Source organism: Camelus bactrianus, chromosome X (assembly GCF_048773025.1).
Source record: "Camelus bactrianus isolate YW-2024 breed Bactrian camel chromosome X, ASM4877302v1, whole genome shotgun sequence".
Taxonomy (NCBI): Eukaryota; Metazoa; Chordata; class Mammalia; order Artiodactyla; family Camelidae; genus Camelus; species Camelus bactrianus.
The window spans coordinates 90,359,270-90,380,209 of NC_133575.1; the positions used below are offsets into that span (position 1 = coordinate 90,359,270).

Below are 20,940 nucleotides of genomic sequence, written 5' to 3' on the forward strand. Positions count from 1 at the left end.
TTAATTTTACTTAAATAGAACATTGCTCAGCCTATAAATGAAGGTCAGCAGACACCAGTGTCTTGGAATAAAATAGCCCTTTGGCAAGAAAATGAGCCACACCCCATTTAGTTTTTACAAAAATAAAATTCTTTCCAGCTTTACTAAATTGTAGATGTTGTGCACAGCATGTACTTCTGCAGTAGTTGGTTCTGCAGCTGGGGAAATGTCTGTGTATGCAGAAGCCCTGAAAAACATGGATTTGCCATTACTGGTACAGGCGGCTCTCATATTTTCTGTAGTAGAGCCTTCTGTTAAATTTTATCTGATGCAAAGGTAATAGCAAGTAACTCCAGGTATAGCTGACACCTTTATTTTCTGCCTTGAACTTCTTGATTATTACAGGCTTTAAAATGAGCAGGAAAACCCAGGATTCCAAATCTGATCATTGTTTCATTTGGTGGGAGAGGATCAGATGGATGGACTGTATCTGGGTGTACTCTGTCCGCTGTATATGGGTTTTTTCAAAGACAGTACTAAATTCTTGTCATGTACCATGGGAAGAACTGTACTTCTAGGGAGAAAGAAAAATAAACCCCTTCTCCTAGTTCTTTCACGGTGCACCTAGCACACAGTTGGTCTCCAAAAATACATCTGAAAGAGTATATAAATGTCCATGAATGGGCCTTGCTGATAAAGAAAAATTAAATTGTGAAAACCTAATGTGCAAGTTGGTAACTTATGAACCACTGAATAAAATACATAATGATATGACCCTATAAGAAGACTAAGCAAATGGCTTCCTTGGTTTTCTTTCTCTTTTTTAAAAAAATTATTTGCATTTATTTATTTAGGAGGGGAGGTAATTGGGTTTATTCATTTTAACGGAGGTACTGGGGATTGAACCCAGGGTCTTGTGCATGCTAAGCACCCACTCTACCACTGAGCTATACCCTCCCTCTTCTTCCTCTTTTGTTTTCAATGAGTGGTCAGGTGTGAATGTTAAGGATGGCACTTTCATTATGAGAACTGCTTAATTTCAGAATCAAAGAGGGAGGAAAAAAGAATCAAAGAGGAAATTGGAACATATAAATTTTTTCACTTTTTAAAACCATTTTATTAAGGTAGAATTCACATTCTGTACCACTCATGTAAAGCGTGCAGTTCAGTGGATTTTAGTATAGTCATAGATACACACAAACCATCACCAATTTTCCAATATTTTCATCACCTCAGAGAGAAATTCCATACTCTCAAGCTATCTCTCTCCCCAGCCCCCCAACCTCCCCAACCCTAAGCAATCAGTCATCTACTTTCTGTCTATAGATTTCCCAATTCTGGACTTTAATATGAGTGGAACATACAGTCTTTTGTGACTGACTTCTTTCACTTTGCATATTGTTTTCAAGGTTCATTCACATTGTAGCATGTATCCGTACTTCATTCCTGTTTATGGCTGAATAATAGTCCATTGTATGGCTATACCACATTTTGTTTATCCATTCTTCCGTTGATAGACCTTGGGTTGTTTCCACTTTTGGCTATTATGAATAATGGGACATGTTAGTGTTAAATGTCTAACCATGAGTCAGCTAATGAGTTAGAAGTGATACTGACAAAATCACACTTCATTTACCACTACTCTGCTGTTATGTAAATCCTTGCTTTACCTCTGAGCAATATTGATTTCTACATCTAAGTGTAGCTGTTTTTTTCTTGTTTCCTGATGCTTAGTAACTTATTATCATCAACTTGTTTCCAATACTACCTCTTTCCTTAGTAATATTTTTCCTTAAATAATAGAAAGCCTGAAAAAGTTGTGTAATCAGCTTTTCTAAAACTTGCTGTATAAAAGATTTATACAAAATTCCTTATTTAGACACATTTATTGAGCACCTACTATAAGGAACAAAGGTAAGCAGTATTAAGTATTGCAGAAGTAAATGATAAAAGCTTTGAAACACAAATGTTTTTCAGTCAATCTAAAGTGTTATCGAGCACATCTAATATATTTTTTTAAATTTACTTTTCAAGTATGAAATTATTCACAGAACAAAATTCAAAAGCTATAAAGGGACATAAAAGAAAAGAAAACTCTTGCCCCTGACTCCAGTCCGCCATTTCCCTTCCCAGGAGGTGACCATTAGTACTAGTTTCTTGTGTATCCATCGAGAAATAATATTGAGTACATTTAACATGTGACATTTTCAGAAGTGCTTGGTGTTTTACATTTAGAAAGTGCAGCACTGAATTTGAGGGAGTCTTTCTTTACCTTTTGACTTTTTAGGGGTGAGCATGAGAAGGAGGGATTATCCAAGGATGATCACCTTCAGTTACAGATCAGAGTTTTTCTTTCAAGCACCTTTGGCCCCAGATTCACCTACATAGCTTCAGATCAAAAGAGCTAATGACGTCTAGAACCAATCTCTGCCATTATCTTCTGGATTCCACCCGCAGAGAAATTCCTGGACCCAGTTGCCTTTCTCTTCTGGGCAGCTAGCACCTGGCAGGCCCATTAGGAAGGGATCAGTCTCCCTGAGAGAGAGGGCTGTAGTCCAGTCAAGAAAAGGTACAATTTCAGGGCGACCCATTTGGAACTTCCTATTTAATTACTTAATTCATTTAACAGGACTTTATTAAATTACCAACAGCATGCTAGGCACTGTTATAACTAAGATAAATAAAATAATGTGACATCGTTTGAAGTGCTCAGAGTCTAACCCAGCCACTGATTTTTACAGATGAGGCAACAGAGGTCTAACTGATTTTGACTTGCCCCAGCATGCAGTGGTCGAGGACACTGGTGGGGAATGGGGTCTCCTGATACCTAATCCATCAACTTATGTCTCGCCGTAAGTTTAAACACCACATCCAGAGTCCAGCTTTGTTTAATAGAAATGCCTCTTCCTCCCTGAATCAGTTTATACTAACTGGAGTTTTCTTTCAGATGTTAACAAAGAGGCAGATGCCGTGACATTGAAGTTGGCATGAACTTTCTGAAACTCACTTCACCTATAACGTATGCAGTTTGGTTTAACTTGATCAATTCTTCCATAGCTAATGGAAATTCATTAGCAATAGCTTTAAAGTGGTAAATTATTTTCTAGGTCATATTTTCAATCCAGCATACTCTTATGCTAAGAAAGCTGTAGTCTTAATCACTGATCTTGAAGAGTTTCCTATATTGTATTGCATCCAAAGGATTTTGAAAACTCTAATGCCAATATATTGGATTACATTGTAGGATTTATCACTCTTGATTTCTTCTAAACTGGATTTTAACACTCTCAGAGATGTAGCATTTTCTCCTTTGTACTACTCCTCACCAAGAAAAAAATTCCATTTCATTCATTTATTCATTCGCTTATTCAAATATTTACCGAGCACCTCTATAGATTAGGTATTTTCTAGGCACTAGGGATTATACCTGTGACTGAAACAAACGAACATTACCATCCTTATGAAGCTTACATCCTACTAGGGTAAGATAGAAAATGAACAACCATATATATAGTATATTTGATGGTAATGTATTATGGAGAAAATTAAAGCAGGATTGAGGGCATAGGGAGTGGGAAGAAGGGCATTGCCATTTCAAGTCACATGATCACAGAAGGCTTCACTGAAAGGAGGATATTTGAGGCAAGACATGAAGGAAATCAAGGAGTAAGCCACGTGACTATCTGGAGAGAAGTGTTACTTAAGTAAATGTTTCTAATAACAGATATCAAAATTGTCTTGCATTGGTGGGGTTTTGCCCTGAAATTCTTCTTTATATCAGCTTGTTATTTTGGTATTGAACAGAAAAAAATACCTTGTACCCCAGATCAAATGCTCCAGTGGAGACATGAATTGACTGTATATAAAGCTATTATGATGTCAGTAGTTATGTCTATAATGTTTTGGAAAGATTAGTGGGAATAGTGTTTAAAATAGGGTATGAAATTGTCACAAGTAGATATTCTTCCCTTTTCCCTATCAATTTAATTATACTATATTCTGTGTTTAGTTCTGAGTTAGATTTTTAAATTGAACTTTTAAAAAAATTTTTTAAGTTTTTTGGAGAGGGGAGGTAGTTAGATTTATTTATTTGTTTTTTTTTTTTTTTTTTTTTTTTTTTTTTTTGCAGGGGGAGGTAATCAGGTTTATTTATTTATTTGTTTGATTTTTCAGTGGAGGTACGGGGGACTGAACCCAGGACCTCAGGCATGCTAGACATGCGTTCTACCACTTGGGCTATACCCTCCCCCTTTATTTGTTTACTTTTAGTGAAGGTACTGCGGATTGAACCCAGGACCTTGTGCATACTAAGCACACACTCTACCACTGAGCTGTACACTCTGCCCTAGTTGAACTTCTTACTTTGTGGAATTGTAGATTTGTAAGAAATAAAACAGATGTTCTGTTTTCCCCAGCAGTAACCCCTTGCAAGACCATAGTGAGCTATCAAAGCCAAGATGTTGGGGGAGGGTATAGCTCACTGGTAAAGTTCATGCTTAGCATGCACAAAGTCCTGGGTTCAATCCCTAGTACCTCCATCGAAAAAATAAATAAATAAATAAACCTAATTACCTCCCCCCTGCCAAAACAAAAAAGTGTAAAAAAAGGAAGCCAAGATGTTGATACTGATACAGTCAAGATGCAGAACAGTTCCACCACCACTAGAATCCCTTTCCTTACTCCTTTGTAATAGCCCACACTCCTTCCTCCCTCTCCTGCCCCCACCCACCTGCCCCATCTCTACCCCTAGAAACGACTAATATGTTCTCCATTTCTAAATTTTGTCATTTCAAAAATATATAAATGGAATCAGGGTATGCAACCTTTTGGCTTTTTTCATTCAGCATAATTCTTTGGAGATTCATCCAAGTTGTGTATATCAATACCGTCTTCCTTTTTATTGCTGAGTAGCATTCCATGGTGTAGAAGTACCACAGTTTATTTAACCATTCACTCATTGAATGACGTCTGGGCTGTTTCTAGTTTTTGGCTATTACAAATACAACTGCTACAAACACTTGTGAATCGGTTTTTCCATGAATGTAAACTTTTATTTCTCTGGGATTAATGCCCAAAGAATTCAATCCCTGGGTCATATGAGAGTTGCATGTTTAATTCTATAAGAAACTGCCAAGATGTTTTTTCCACAGTAACTGTACCATTTAATCTCCCACCAGCAATGTATGAGTGGTCCAGTTTTTCTACATCCTTGTGAGCATTTGGTATTGTCACTTTTTTATTTTAGCCATTCGGATAGATGTGTAGTGATACCTCATTTGGGTTTCATTTTGCATTTCTCAGCGGTTAATGATGTTGAGCATCTTTTTATGTGTTTATTTCCTGTCTGTGTTTATTTCCTCTTTGGTGAAATAGCTGTTCGTATCTTTTGCCTATTTTCTAATTGGATTGTTTTTTAATATTGAGTTTTGAGAAGTCTTTATATATTCTAGTTAACAATCCTTTGTCAGATATGTGGTATACAACTATTTTCTTGTGGTCTGTAGCTTGACTTTCCATGTCTGAACAAGGTCTTTCACAGAAAAAAAGTATTTATTTTGACAAGGCCAAATTTCACAATATTTCCTTTTGGGGATTGTCTTTTTGGTGTCATGTCTAAGGCCCCTCCCCTACACATGGTTCCTGATGAATTTTTCAGATTTTTTAAAAAGTTTTATGGTGATATGTTTCACATTTAAGTCTATGGCCCATTTTGAGTTCATTTTGGTGTAAATCTTTACATAAGACTTACACAAAATGAGGTTTAGGTCCAAGTTTGTTTTTTTTTTTTTTGATATGGTTGTCCAAATGTTCCAACACCCACCATTCCGCCACTGTTTGCTTTTGCACCCTTGTCAAAAATCAGTTGAACGTATCTGTGTGGGTCTGAGTTCTCTGGTCTGCTCCATTGTTCTGCATCTGTTGCTCTGTGACCACACTACCTTGATTGCTGTAGCTACAAGGTATGACTTAAAACCAGGCACAGTGAGTGCACCTACTTTATTTTTCAGTATATTTTACCTGTTCTAAGATCTGTTTCTTTCCACATGAAATTTTAGAATAAGCTGGTCTGTGACTACCAAAAAACTATGTTGTCGATGGGAATTGCATGAACAAATTAGAATTTTGAGATTGCACATGTAATGTTAACTAAGTTAAAAATTATAATTCCATAAGGAAGACAATTTAATTTCTTTGATAGTCTCACGCTAGATCTTATTTTTTTAAAGTCTGCCTATTTCATGATTTTTTAAAAATTTTGTGATTTTTATATCATTGAGTATTAATTGGTCATTTCTTTTCAGGAAATAACTTGGATGTCTTTTTTTTTTTCCATTGCCAAAACTGAAACTTTTTTCAAAGGAATGACACATTCTTGATTTAAGTATACAACTTTCAAGTTCTAAATCATTGTTATTTTTGATTTTTAAAATTTTTTGAAGAGTTACTTCTAGAATTTTTTTTATTGAGGTATAGTCAGTTTACAATGTTGTGTCAATTAGAATTTTTAAAGACATCCCCCATTAGATTGCTATTTATAAGACTCCTAAACCTATTGTTCTTCCGTAAGGGAAGTATGGTTTACTTCTTCAGTTGTTTCAAACAAATACGTTTCCCCAAATAGCAAAATGGAATATGCCAGTAAATCATTGGGATTTAGGGTACTGGAGTTTGGGATGCATTTGTTATTTATGAATAGTAAATCAGAAGTTTTTAAATGAAAACTTTTGAGCATTCTCATGCTTTGATCTTTGATCCTGAAAAATAAAATCTTAAAAATTGCAAGAAGAATCTGGTAAACCTCTTAATTTAAAAAGAGCACTTGGAAATGTACGATTAAGGGTAAAAAAGATGAGGACTGTTAAACTGATTAGGGCCGAAGAAGAAAGGAAGAGAAAATGTCACCTTGTTGCTTTTGGGTGAAGGAAAAGCAAATGAGATCATGCTTTCATTTCTCTCTTGCTTTCTCAAGATAAAGCTTTTCCACCCTTCTTTCTGCTTCATGATTCAGGGTGGAAGCACCAAGAAAAAAAAAACCTTCTGGCTCTCTTTCCCATCCTGTTTATATTCTAAATTGGCTTTTATTGTTTTAATAAATGTATCACTGGCAGCCTGTAACATTATGAATATGGTATTAAGTGGTTACATGCTTATAAAGCAGGAATTTTTGAAAATCACAGTCCAGTTATACTACTTTAAACACAATTAACAATTACTTCTCAATCAGGAAAACTTACCCTAAGTTATAGCATATGGCTCATAGTTTTAGTATAATTATTACAGTGAAATTTACCACCACCAATATCAGTGATTTATTTCTTCCCCACCTACTCCTAACTTTGTTTAGGTAATAGTCACAGCTACAGCAAAACCAATACTACTATGGGGGGAAAAAAAAGTGTAATTTAAGGAAGAATGCAATATAATGGTATTCATCCTAAACAGATATTCCAACTTCTTTCTTCGCATATAGCTTATCTGCATTTTTTGTGTTTGGTCTAGTGAGAGACTTTTAAAAGCTCATTCTCTAAAGCAGGGAATTCTCAGAGCCAGTGAACCTACCGTAGTCTACCCCATCAAAAGAACCCTGCTAATGGCTTTAGCCAATTTCTGAGGTAATAGTACCAGGGAGAGGGTAAACTGGGAGACAGAAGAAGTTACTCCTGTGTGGATGACTTTTTGCTAGCAATATGATTTTCAGCAAGTGAAGACCGCAAAAGCCATTTGATTTGTGGCAGAATTAATTATAATGAGACTATTTAGCTGTACCAGGTTAATAGATTGCCAAATAAAATACTGAGCAAGCAAGACTGGTCAGTTACAATTCAGTTTCTAGAAATCTGAGCCAGCATAGTGTCATGTTTATGGATATAACTCCATCCTCAAAGAAATACAATCAGTGTATCTCAGCAAAAAAAAAATAAAAGTGATGGGGTATCTCCCAGACATTTGAATAGTAAGGGCACATAACGCTGTGTGAGACCAGGGTATTTTGCAGCCAATCTTAAGGATAAATCTACATTGTATTCAGGATGCTGTGCTGAGCCAAACTTAACAATGACCATTATGTGTAGAAAATAGCAACCATTGTTGTTGCATTAAACTCTCTGGAGATTAAAAAAACATTTTAAATTAACCTAATAAAACCTTAATGACAACATAACCAAAGAAATGAACATAACCAGAGAAGAATGGGTAGAAGCAGAAAACAGTGCAATTGTGGAGTTATACCTGGCAAAGGAACCCTAATATGTGAAGCTGGTGACTGTTTACTTGTCTGAAAAAAGCAATTCCACATTTGCAGCAACATGGATGGACCTAGACATTATCATACTAAGTGAACTAAGCCAGATAAAGACAAATATCATATGATATCACTTATATGTGGAATCCCCCCAAAAAAGACACAAATGAATTTATTTACAAAACAGAAACAGACTCACAGGCATAGAAAACAAAATTATGGTTACCAAAGGGGAAAGGGGGGAAGGGATCAATTAGGAGTTTAGGATTTGCAGATAATACTATATACAAAACAGATAAACAACAAGGACCTACTGTATAGCACAGGGAACTATATTCAATATCTTATAATGACCTATAATGAAAAGAATATGGAAAAGAATATATATATGTATAACTGAATCACTATGTGTACAACAGAAACATTCTAAATCGACTATACTTCAATTTTTTAAAAAAGTAAAACAATTCCAAAAGTAAGTACACACACATACACACACACACACACACACACACACACACACACACACACACACACACACACACACACACACACACACACACACACACGACGTTTGGATTTTTCAGCTAGGTCTTTAAGCGGGCTGTTTCACAATAAGCTCCCAAAGAAATGGAATTAATTTGTGTTGTGTTTTGAAAGTGTATATATATATGTGCTTGAAAGAATTACATGGAAGAATTAGACTGACAGAGTACTTGGTGGTTCTTGAAGTGAATAATAGCAATCTTAAAGGCATTTTGTTAGACAACGAGGCAGCAGTTTTTCTCTGGGAACACAGTCTAGCAGAAGACAGACAGAAAATACTCCACACGCAAATATATCTGAACCTCTTCACTGAATGCATTTAACACTTTGAAGTGATGGCAACATCTGGTAATGAGTAGAAACCAGCGTCTTATAAACTATGGCTTCATGTTACCACTTCATCTGAATTAGTCATTTAAGGGGGTTTTATACATCTTCCTAAGGACTGACAAGGTTAATCTTGTACTGGGCGGGCAGGCAGGAAATGCTGAAGAGGCTTTCTTCTGAAGGTTTCTTGATTTTTTGTGAGGTCAAAAAGTAGTCGCTTTAAAGTTTAGAAAGCTAGAGCAGTGAGATCTTCACAGATAAATGAGATTTTTCTGTCTTTCTGTGTGTGTGTGTGTGTGTGTGTGTGTGCATGTATGTGTGGCATGTTTAAGGGAAAACTTCATAAAATTCAGAGTTCTTTGTACTTACCATTCTACTTCTTTTCTCTGAAATTCCATTATTTTCAAAAAGTGGAGAATTTTGAAAAGTGGAGAGTTAGAAACTCATTTCCACTGCCAAATATGATCATGGACTCGGTGCCACTAGAAAGATGTAACCTACCATTTACTTGCAGATAGTTGTCAGGAGTCATCCTATTTTGTGGAGTTACCCAGTGGGACTAGAGTAGATGCCTTTCGTGTTTATTTACATGATTTGCATTAAAAGTGCTAAAAATTTGCTCTCGGTTATATAATAAATCACTATAGCAAATGCTGGGGAGTTTAATTCCTTTAGAATGCAGTGTTACTATCATATATTCATGTAATAGATACTTTATAAAATTTGAAAGTAAATATTTATTCCTGAATTTTTTTTCTTCCATTTTATTGAGACAGAATTGACATACAGCAGTGTTTAAGTCTAAAGTGTACAGTATAATGATTTGGCATGCATACATCATGAAATGATTATCACAGGAAGTTTAGTGAACATCCATTATCTTATAGGTACAAAATTAAAGAAATGGAAAAAATTTTTGTGATGAGGACTCTTAGGATTTGCTCTCTTAACAACTTTCATTTATAACATACAGCAGCGTTAATTATATTTCTCATATTGTACATTACATCCCTCATATTTATTTATCTTATAACCAGAAGGTTGTACCTTTTGACTGCCTTCATCCAGTTCCCCCACCCTCCTTAACAGATACTTATTGAGTGTGTGCCAGGCACTGTTTTAGATGCTTGAGATAGATAGGTGAACAAAGACATATCACTGCCCTTCTAGAGCTTAATAAATATTAAAGATTAAAACAGTATAGCAATTTAAAATCTCTTAACTGCTGTCACTTAGCTTTAAAAGACCTACATTGAATGAGTTTTGAGAACTGTTTGTTACACATTTTACCTAAAGTTCAAATAGGGGAAAGTTGACAAGTTGTTTTGAATATATGGCAATAAGCTGGAAGCTGATAATTAAATATTTGATTTTTTGATTCTCACTTTGATTTTTTGTTTATCAGTGTTATAATTAGACCCCTTGAGTAACTAAGGAATGTTACTGGTTTAACTTGTGGGTTTATTCTTTAGAAAGGGCTTAATTTATATGGGAGCGGGGCAGTGAGAATGGACATAGTTGCATTGGAAATTAAAGTATGGTATTTGTAAATGTTGTTTTCTGCCATTGGAAGAATTATAGAATACTTAATATATTGAATGTTCACCATGGAAAATGAAAAAATGAATGTATTGCTCAGTTATTTTTGCATATGTGAGTAGTACAAGAGCTGACTCAAAGGAGATGACATGATGGTTCCCGTCCCGAAGTGAAATAAGATGATGGGGTTGTGGTGGAAAAATAATGTGGTCATGCCCATATTTGCTCGCATCTCTTGTTCATTTCCTTTTATAGAGGAAAACCAAAGAGAGTCTCATTTCTTATTTTTTCAGTTTCCTTTTGTATTTTCTCTTCATGCCATTTTCCTTTTTTTTTCCCCCTTAAAATTGCATTATCATGATTTGCAATTCAATTGGCTCAAGTTGTGCTTTGTAAAAGCACAGGTACCCCTTAGAATGGTCATAGTGGAGGCATTATACCCATTTTAGGGAATTAATTACATATATGGACACAGACACTGAGCTCCTTGGGTGTAAAAAGGCACGTTTCATAAATCTATTTCCTGATGCCATCTAGTACAGTGCCTTTGACAGAGTGGATTTTCATTCACTGTTTGTCTAATTGATGAACATGAGCCAGGAATTTTATTTCTGCTTTCCAAAATACCAAATACTTTCTTATAAGCTCACGGAATTTTTAAAAACTTATTTTTATGGAAAATTTCAAACCTACAAAGTAAAATAGCATAAGGAACCCCCCAGTTTCAATAGTTACCAATATCTGTTCTTATATTTCATCTTTTCTTTCCCCTTCTTTTTTATTTGTTGTTTGGAATTTTGCTTTAAAATAACCCACATTATTTTACACATTAATACTACAGTGCACTTAGTTTTTCATATTTTAAAATAGTAATATTTTCTACATTTTATACAGAGTTTAACTTTCAAACTCCTGTTCTATCTAGTTTAGGTGTCAAAGAAGGAAATTCTTGCTGATTATCAGAAGAAAAATCTGATTTGCTACATATTCTCTGGATAGTTTAAAGTAGTTTTGTAACAAATACATTGCCTTTCTTAATCTTTTAAAAAAATGTATTAAAAGTTTCTAAAAGCTACACTATCAATGGTAAGTTCTCACCTTGTGGACATGAACCTGATTCTGCAAAGTGTCCTTTGGGGGGGATAAGCTATAGATTGGTCCCTACAGAATTGATATTAATGAATTAATTTTTCTTTTCACAATTCAACAGCACAGAACTCACATTAAAACCTATTCTGGAAATTGTATTCTCAGTTTTGAGATTTCTTGTTAAAAACCTATGGACCTTATCTCTCTAAAATTGGGTGACTCCTTCATAAATATTACTAAATAAAGCACCAGTTCTCAAAAAAAAAAGTATGCCATATAGTCCCTGGGAGATCAGAATTACTTGCATAATAACACTAAGATGTTCTTTCCCTTTTCACTGTGTTGACAAAAGCAATGGTGGGTAAAACTGCGGGTGCCTTAGAATGCAAGGCAGCAGCCCCACACTGTATTTATTAGTAGTCTTTGTATTCAACACTATATCCTTCCTGTTAGAAAAAGACCTAGAACATGCATTTCATTAATGAATGTCCCTGATGAAGCAGGAAAAATTAATTTTATTACATCTCAACTCTTGGGGATACATCTTTTCAATATTCTGTGTGATGAAATGGGAAGTGCATAAAAAGCATTTCTGCTGCATAGGGATGTACAGGGGTTGTCTTGGGGAAAAGCACTTGTGCAATTGTTTGAGCTGCAAGCTAAACTAGCCGCGTTTTTTAAAAAACAGAAAACCATTTTTACTTGAAAGATCAAATGATGCATTAACTGATTCTTCAGAAGTGAATATTTGGATGCCACACTGATGAGGGATGTTGAAGGTAGGGGAGTATATATGTGTGGATGGGGAGGGCTCTGTGTGAACTCTGTATTCTCTGCTCAATTCTGCTGTGAACCTGAAACTGCTCTAAAAAATTAAAGTCTATTAGTAAAAAAAAAGTGAATATTTGGCAGATATTTTATCAAAAATGAACCAAGTGTGCTTGTCACTGCAAGGACAACAACTTGTATTGTTGTTGAGAGTATTTGTTGCCAATGATAGTGATTTCAAGCAAAAATTCAGTTCTTGAAAACTTGCATCAGCCACCAAGCCTCAGTACTTTTCTAATGATATTGGTGGTGTTTTTAATGAAAGAAATTTGTTAGATGTTGTAAAATGAAGTTGACAACATTCGGAAGACTTGTATTATATTGTTCCAAAAGACCAGCGCATGATATTACAAAATCAAGCATGGGTAGAAGGTCCACTTAAAGTGCAAGGTAGACCAATGGATTTTAGCGTAACAGAGTACGAAAAAGTCATTGATCTGGTATCAGATTCCAAAATGCAACAAAAATTTAAGAAACTACCACTTCTTGTAAACTCACTATACTTCAATTTAAAAAAAAAAAAAAGAAACTACCACTTCTTGAGTTTTCACATAGTATTATAAAGAAGAATATACATAATTATCTGAAAAGGCTCTTAAAATACTTCCTTTTTCAACATTTCTGTGGGAGGCCATGTTTTCTTCATATACTTGATCTGAAACAACATATTGCAACAGGCTGCATGCGGAAGCAGATATGAAAATTTTACTGAGTTAAACAAAAATGTAAACAATATACTCTTCTCACTTTTTTTCCCTGCAAAAAGCTTTGTTTCCATTTGGTCCAAGGCTTGGGTGAGGGCTCCAGGGTGGTTAAAAAGCTGCCTAGTGGCTGCAGAGAGGCGTCAGGCAGAAGCCCCGACTCCAGAGGGGCTCCTCAAAGGCTGCTGGGTTCCAGAGGCTCCTAGTCTTGCCAGCGAGTGAGCCTTTTCAGGAGCTACTCGCCCAGCACCGCCCGGGGACCAGCCAGCCCGCCGGCCGAGGTTAGCCGTGTGGTCGCCCTCTTCTGGATGAGTTTCACCTGCTCGCTCCGGAAGCGGCGTTCCTGGAAGTCACAGATGTGGGCCTGCGCGGTAGAACCCAGGGCACACGGGTCCCAAAGGGCCTGGCTTGGGTTATTCTCCATGAGAACAGCAGTTTCCATAGCTTCCAGGGTTTTGCCCCACTTATCACCGGATGGCTTCTGCACATCCTGGAAGAGAGGGCCTGGCCACTCTGCTGGTTTTGCGTTTTCGAAAGAGGCTGGATGCCCTTGTGCTTCGCCTCAGCAGGCTCACGGAAGACGTGACCCACACGCTCCAGAGCCATATCATCACAGGAGAAATAGAAACCCAGAGAGAGGTAGGTGTCGGAGGACCTCAGGTGCCAGTTCACCAGGTGGTTGATGGTGGCTTCCACCTAGATGGAATAATTCTGACAAATCTGGGAGCTCATAGTTGATCAGCAATAAGGAGCTAAGCTCAAAAAATGGTGTTGGTTGGTCTCAGGAGCTGCAGATGTTTGAGTGGTTGATTCCCAAGGTTGCGACTGGAAAAGAGGTTGGAGGGTGATCAGAGGCTGGAAGAAGGGGTGCCCCTGGGTCTGTGGGACTGCTGGGTGAACTGCTTCTTCCCACTAGATTTTTTGAAAATATAGTTATTTTTATTTAAGAGTGTTATTTATATTAATATGCAGTGGGTTTATTGTTATTTTAAAATAAATTATCTTTAAAATTTCATAGTTGTAATTTTTTTTTTTTTTTTTTTAGATTCCACATATGAGTGATCTCATATGGTATTTTTCTTTCTCTTTCCGGCTTACTTCACTTAGAATGACATTCTCCAGGCATATCCATGTTGCTGCAAATGGCATTATGTTATTGTTTTTATGGCTGAATAGTATTCCATTGTATAAATATACCACAACTTCTTTATCCAGTCCTCTGTCAATGGACATGTAGGTTGTTTCCATGTCTTGGCTACTGTAAATAGTGCTGCTGTGAACATTGGGGTGCAGGTGTCTTTTTTAATTAGGATTCCTTCTGGATATACGCCCAGGAGTAGGACTGCTGGCCTAGTCGAAATTTCTGATAGTCATTGACAGATCTAACCCACACATCAAAAAGCGCTTTGGGGTCTTTAGGTCCTGAGGCCAGAAAGTTTAGGAACTGCCGAGTTAGTTGGGTTTTTTATTGTTTCCTGTGCTTTCCTATTTCCTTTCCTAGCCTTCTTTTTTGGAATGTCTCAGGACAGAAGGGTGTAGAGCACACGAGTTATTTCTTTGAATTATTTTATTAGCTGTGAACAGAACACAGATGTCTTTCCCCTGTTTCATTGAGATATAATTGACATACAACATTGTATTAGTTTAAGATCTACAACATGATTTAATGTATGTATATATTGTGAAGTAATTATTACAAGTCTAGTTAACATCCACCACCCCAGTTACACTTTTTTTTTCTTGCGATGATAACTTTTAAGATAACTTCTACTCTCTTAGCAATTTTGAAATACGTAATTCAGTATTGTTAACTATATATAGTCACCACAGATGTCTTTTAAGTCAGTTACTTACCCCATGTGTAGTTCAGTTGATAATTTTTGGAGGACCCACATTTAAATCCTTCAATTTTATTTCAACCTTTTGTGTTAGTTTGCATTAAGGTAACGTATATGATTTAATGTATAATAAGACATCTTATTTTAAAATGTTGATTACTTTGTTATGCAAATATAGAGCTAATATTATTGGGGAGACATCCCATGGAATATTGAAATTAAGATGTTTTTGTGGCCTGTTTTTCCCCCATATCATCACATAAACTGGGTCTACTCGATTCTTAAAAGTGAGACATTCATTCAACAGGAAGTTTGTGTACCTACTACTGTTTCTAGTATAAATTTCCTAAACTTTCCAGTATAGCCCAAAATTACAGTAGCAATATCCTGTGTGTTAATTTGGTACTTGTTTTATGTTAGCTCCCCTTGCTTCGATGCCTCGCTCAGTGTGGGTGTTGTTTGTTTATAAGTCATGAAGATACGTGAAATCCTATTTCATTAAAGGACAGTAGGTTAGTGTTATTGAGGTGTGGCATGAAGCAGTGTGAGAGGCCTCCATTTTATGTGTCACACCTGGAAAGAATATACCCGGTACTGGGTGTGGTGGGGAGAGCATGACGTTTGAATGAAAGTTGGAGGAGACTTTAAATATAGGACGTCTTGGTCTTGTGTCCTAACTGCATGTCACAGTGATATGTCTGTGAAACTCTCATGCAACTTCGGGTGTGCCTCTTTCCTTCCTGTCCACCCTGAGGGATGCGTGTGTCCACAGGTGCATGTGTGTGAACTTTTAACTTTATGGATTTGTTTGTAACACCTGAGAGTGAGCGAGAAGGCGCTTTTGAACTTTATGGGTACAGATTGGTTACCATTGGCTTTCGTCTGTGTTCATCATGATGAATTTGGAATGCAGTGTAAAAGCTGTTTTCATTCTGCAGCCTGCTTATAAAAATGTGAAACGTATTACCCAACCCTTGCCATCATCTATTCCCAAGCCAGTTTTCATTACCCGTAGTAAAAGCAGAGATGCTACTCACACACAGTCACATACACATGTACACAAACACCAACACCCTCCAGCCCCACACACCTGCACCTACTTCACATGATGAGACATTTAGATGATTACAGGATGGGCCACAGACTAAAACTGGTTGAACTACTGACGTGATACAGCAGTCTTTTACGAAATGTCCTGGTATTCACTAAGTAGAAGCTGTCCATTTTTAAAGGGAATATTCATTCCTAGAACTTTCACCACAATATTTTGCAATTGAAATAAATTCCATTCTGTTATGGTGAATAGACTTCAGAATCAACGACTTGGTGTTGACAGATTTCACTGTGATCAAAAATTAGCCTTGGAGTTCAGAAAGCATGAAGGCACATACATTCCAGATGACCAAGAAAGGGAAAGTCAAGGAAGCCGTTTCTAGGTAGCATGGTCACTGAAGAAGTTCAGAACACTTGGGACAGACCCATCTAAGTGTGTTGAAGTGACAAGTGTGGCTGAAGAAAAAGTGAGGCTGGGAAAACCCAACATTTCTGGTCTAACACTGATACTGTCTTCTCACCCGAGGCAATTGCCTGTGCCCCAGTTTTCTCTGGAAATGTGTGATAATACATACACGCATACCCTTTCTTCCAGTTCGCTCAGAGCCTTGAGCGCTACTTAGCACGTCACACGTCCCTGCCGGGCACAGGCACGTAGCCCTGCGCTTGTTTCACAAACGGCGAAACCGAGACTCAGGAGAGTTGAAGAGGTTTCACATAGTGAGTCAGCAATGAAGACAGATGGAAAAACACGTCCTTTGGCTCCTGCCAGTCTATTCCTTCTGTACCGGATTGTGCTGCCTTTTGATATTTCATGCAATTTTTGCCACTGATGAAATAAATAGAGGTGCTTCCATTAAGGAGACAGAATGTAATCCGGTGTCTGCTAAGGGTGGTTGGTGATGGGGACAGGAGAACGCTCTGCCCCCTGACATGGGCTCTCCCGATCCTTCTTAAAAGTGACTGCAGTGTGAGTCGCCTCCTTATTCTGGGAATTCAGTATGTTATCATAAAACGCTCCCCTTTATATTATTTATAGAGCACTGGAGGATCTATTATCTCACTTTCATTCTTATTAGGTAGATGGAGCAGATGCTCTTCTGCATGTTACATCCCAGACAGATTATGACCTTGCTGGAGCCAGACCCTCTTATAAACGTATCTCATTTAATCATCATGGCAACCCTGTGAAGTATGTGGAATTAGCTCCACTTTTATAGATATGAACCTAGGACTCAGAGAAGCTAAGTGATTGGTTCAAACTCACACAGTCTGTCAGACTCCTAAGGCCCTGATGCCCCGACTGCGCTCCATTTCCTTTCAAATGATTGACTTCCCCTCTGTCGGTCTGTATTTGAAGTGGTCTCTTGAGCCTCACGTGGTATATTCATAGGGATTTTCTGTTCTCTCCCATAAAGGGTACTCACAACTAACCAGTTGCTTAATTTAGCAATTAACTAATTAGAATTGCTAAGCCAGTTAAAAAACAAGTCTTAAGAAGAATATAGCAATTACCACATATCTAATGCTTGCCACATGCCGGGCTATGATCTAAAATTTGAACACTAAATCTAAATTTAAATCATTTAAGCATCACAACAATGTGCAAAATAGTTATTATTATGTGAAGTAGTTATTATTATTCCTGGATGAGATAACAGAGGCACAAGAACTTAAGCAGTTTGCCCAGGGACAAGCTAGAAAATTAGGGAGACAGGATTTGAACCCAGTCTGGCTTCAGAGCACTGAACTACTCAGCGGTATTGCCTCTCAGTAGAAAATTCAGTTCAGCAAGTAGTGGCTTAGTTCCTATGTGCTAAGCTGCTAGAAAATGTATTTCCTACACTTAATAGTTTACATTTTTAACAGAAAACAAGATGTAGATATTCGCAGTAAATGCTCCAGCACCTAGTATATGGGGTGTGAGTGTCATACAGACATGAAGAAGTATAGATTGAAATGAATAATAGAACTTAAGTGGTCTGAGACGTTAATTTGCCTTTCTGAGTAATGTACTTTCCTCGGGACGAGTGACTTGGCCTCTGGAGAAAATCTGGTTCCATGTGTTCTAAAATAAGCAGGTTACTTGGCTAATGTTCAAATTTTAAATAGGTATGTGGGTTGTAGCAATTTGACTTGAACCAACTTTAAATTCCCTTGTGTTCTTGCATGATTTCGGTGGAGCCGGAATGAAAAAATTCACTTTTCTCTAAATATTGTGAAGTTAGAATTTATTAATACTTGGCAAAATACTGTGAGGCAGACAGGAAGGGGATTCGTAAGCACTGTATCACTCTTCTGTCAGGCTGTTCTTTCTCTAGCAGGAAGTGTTATGACTTGCTCTCTAAAGTTGAAATCGTAAGAAGAATGTTGGGTTTCCAGATTGGCGTTCTGGGCGTGGGAGGTTCCTTCTTTTAGTGCTGGGAGAAAGGAACAGGTTTGCTCTCGTCCCAGAAGGGTAGTGATTTTAATGTTATTTTGTTAGGTTCTAACTTTTAGATTACGGAATATTCAAGCAGAAATTTACTTTAAAAATCTCGAAATCCTTATTGTGTGTTTGGGTAGTTAAACATTTGGAGACAGTCTAAATCTTACGTGTTCAAGACAAATTTTTGAAGTTTAGAATCTAACCTGTTCTCTCGATACTCTGCTTTTATTTTGGGAATATTTTAGGGACTTTGTACTTTATGAAAATGGGTTTTGAAATCCTCATTATATAGCTGTATCCAATTAGATGCTCAAAGGTTTAAATGACAGAAACTAGTACTTTATATTTGGGGTGGGGTGGGATTTCAAATGCCTTTGATCCCTATTAAATGATTTTTCCAAATTCTGGGAAATAGAAGTTGAAGGTAGCTCTCATGACAGAATATGACAAACAGATTGATATTCTACTCTTACAAAATAACGTATGACAAACAGTTGTCCTAGTGTTCATTTCTTTTTTCCAAAATACATGAAAATCATTCATGATGAGATTTTGGGGATGTTAGTATAGGATGGTAGTGATAGTGATTTCCCATGCTCACGAACTCACCAGGGTTTTCCATCACGTGGTGATCATTACCAGTTTTATTTCTTCTTATTCCCACCATAGCTAGTTTTTATAAATCTCGACTCTGAGTCAAGGGTAACCTCTAAAATTACTTGTTCTTACCACACCCATACAAAGTAAAAAGTGAAGTATGAAACAAAAGAATCTAGTTTTCTCAATTAACAAGTACTGTATTTGGGAATATATAAGCAGGGTATGTAACACTGCAGGAGGCAATTTCAGTAACTCATAGAAAAGCTTTCGGCTTAGCTCAGCTTCTAAGCTGAAATTTTATCTCCAGTGATTTCTGACTTGTACATCATAATATTTTGTTTTGAGTTAACTAGTCTGATCTTGCCTTGTGAGATTTTACATATATAAGGTTGCCCTTGGCTTCAGTGTTGATTTTAATAGGAAGGAAAATGGAAATACTCCTCAGGTTTGAAAGTTAATTTCATTAGAAGCAGATATATTTTGTCATAAGTTATTCAGATATTTTTGGAAAGTGTCAAAATTTACTTAGGAAATATGGAAGGGATTAGACCCTTTAAAAGAAGACTGCTGTTTCAGTCCAAGGAGTTAAGACACCTTAGTTTTGTAAAGATGGGGGAAGAGTTGTCACTGTTGTTTTTTTGGGTTTGATAGAGGGTTCTTCATAACAGGAAAAGGGGCTTTGAGAATATGATGAAGATGTATGTTAAATATCTACTAAACTCTCATCTGGTAAGAATTTAAAGAATGTCTTCAATCTGACTTAATCGAATTGAATGTTTCTATTACTGGAAAAATTATTAACTTATTTTTAAATAGCCATTGCTTAAAGATCTTATCTTTTTGTATTAAGAGGAAAAGAAGAAAGGAAACTTTTACTTAAAATGGAAGTATTGGATATTCCTCCAGGAAATGACACAGGATTGGGCACCCTTGGGAGTTTAAGTGACTCATAGATATTGGTACTTGAAAAATAGATTAAATAGAGGTATTACCAGAAAATGAACTTGTTTCTTAATAGCTCCATAGGGTGAAATCATGAGATGTCTAGGGTTTGCTGTAAAATAATTCAAGAGAGAGAGAGGAAGGGAGGGGAGGGAGTGGGGGAAAAGGAGAGAGAACAGGAAGAGAGAATCAATGAAGCAGTTGTGGGGAAATCTTGATAAATGTAGAATCTGGATGACAGGTTTATCAGTGTTTGTTGTGTTATTTTCTTACTTTTGTATCCATTGAAAATTTTCATAATCAATTTAAATATAGCTAAAGTTTGAGATAATTTCATTTATTTCTAAATAATACTTTTATCTGTAAATTGCAGGTTTGTCAAAACATGATTTGTGCATGATGTGTATTATCAATAAAGGTGAAATGTGCACACTCGATCAGCAAAATTGTTGCAAGTAAAAACTGTTTCTGAGAAAGAAAATAAAACCAAACCTTTCTGTTTGACTTTCAGCTAAATTCAAAGGACAGGTTGCAAACATCTTGAGGAGTTTTGTAGTATCCTGAAGTATTAAACAAGAGTAGATGGTTAAAGCATGCTAACAGGCCAAGTGCCTGTGAAGAATGTGGGAACATTATTGTGTCTTGACTATTTTGTTCCCAACTTTTTCTAGAGTATGCATGTTTAAAACCACACAAGACAACTATTTAGCCTGCATTATGTTTAAGTCTGTTCATTTTCTCTACTCGCCAACATCAGAGCTTATTTATTCAACAAATATTTACAAGGGGCTTATTGTGAGCCAAGATACAAAGCCAAATAAGATATCA

General features: G+C 36.6%; 1 protein-coding gene across 3 annotated transcripts in view; it reads left to right on the top strand.

The window, feature by feature from the left end:
• PLS3 (plastin 3) overlaps window positions 1–20,940 on the top strand; it is a 76,441-nt gene that overhangs the window by 10,098 nt on the left and 45,403 nt on the right. The window lies entirely within an intron of this gene.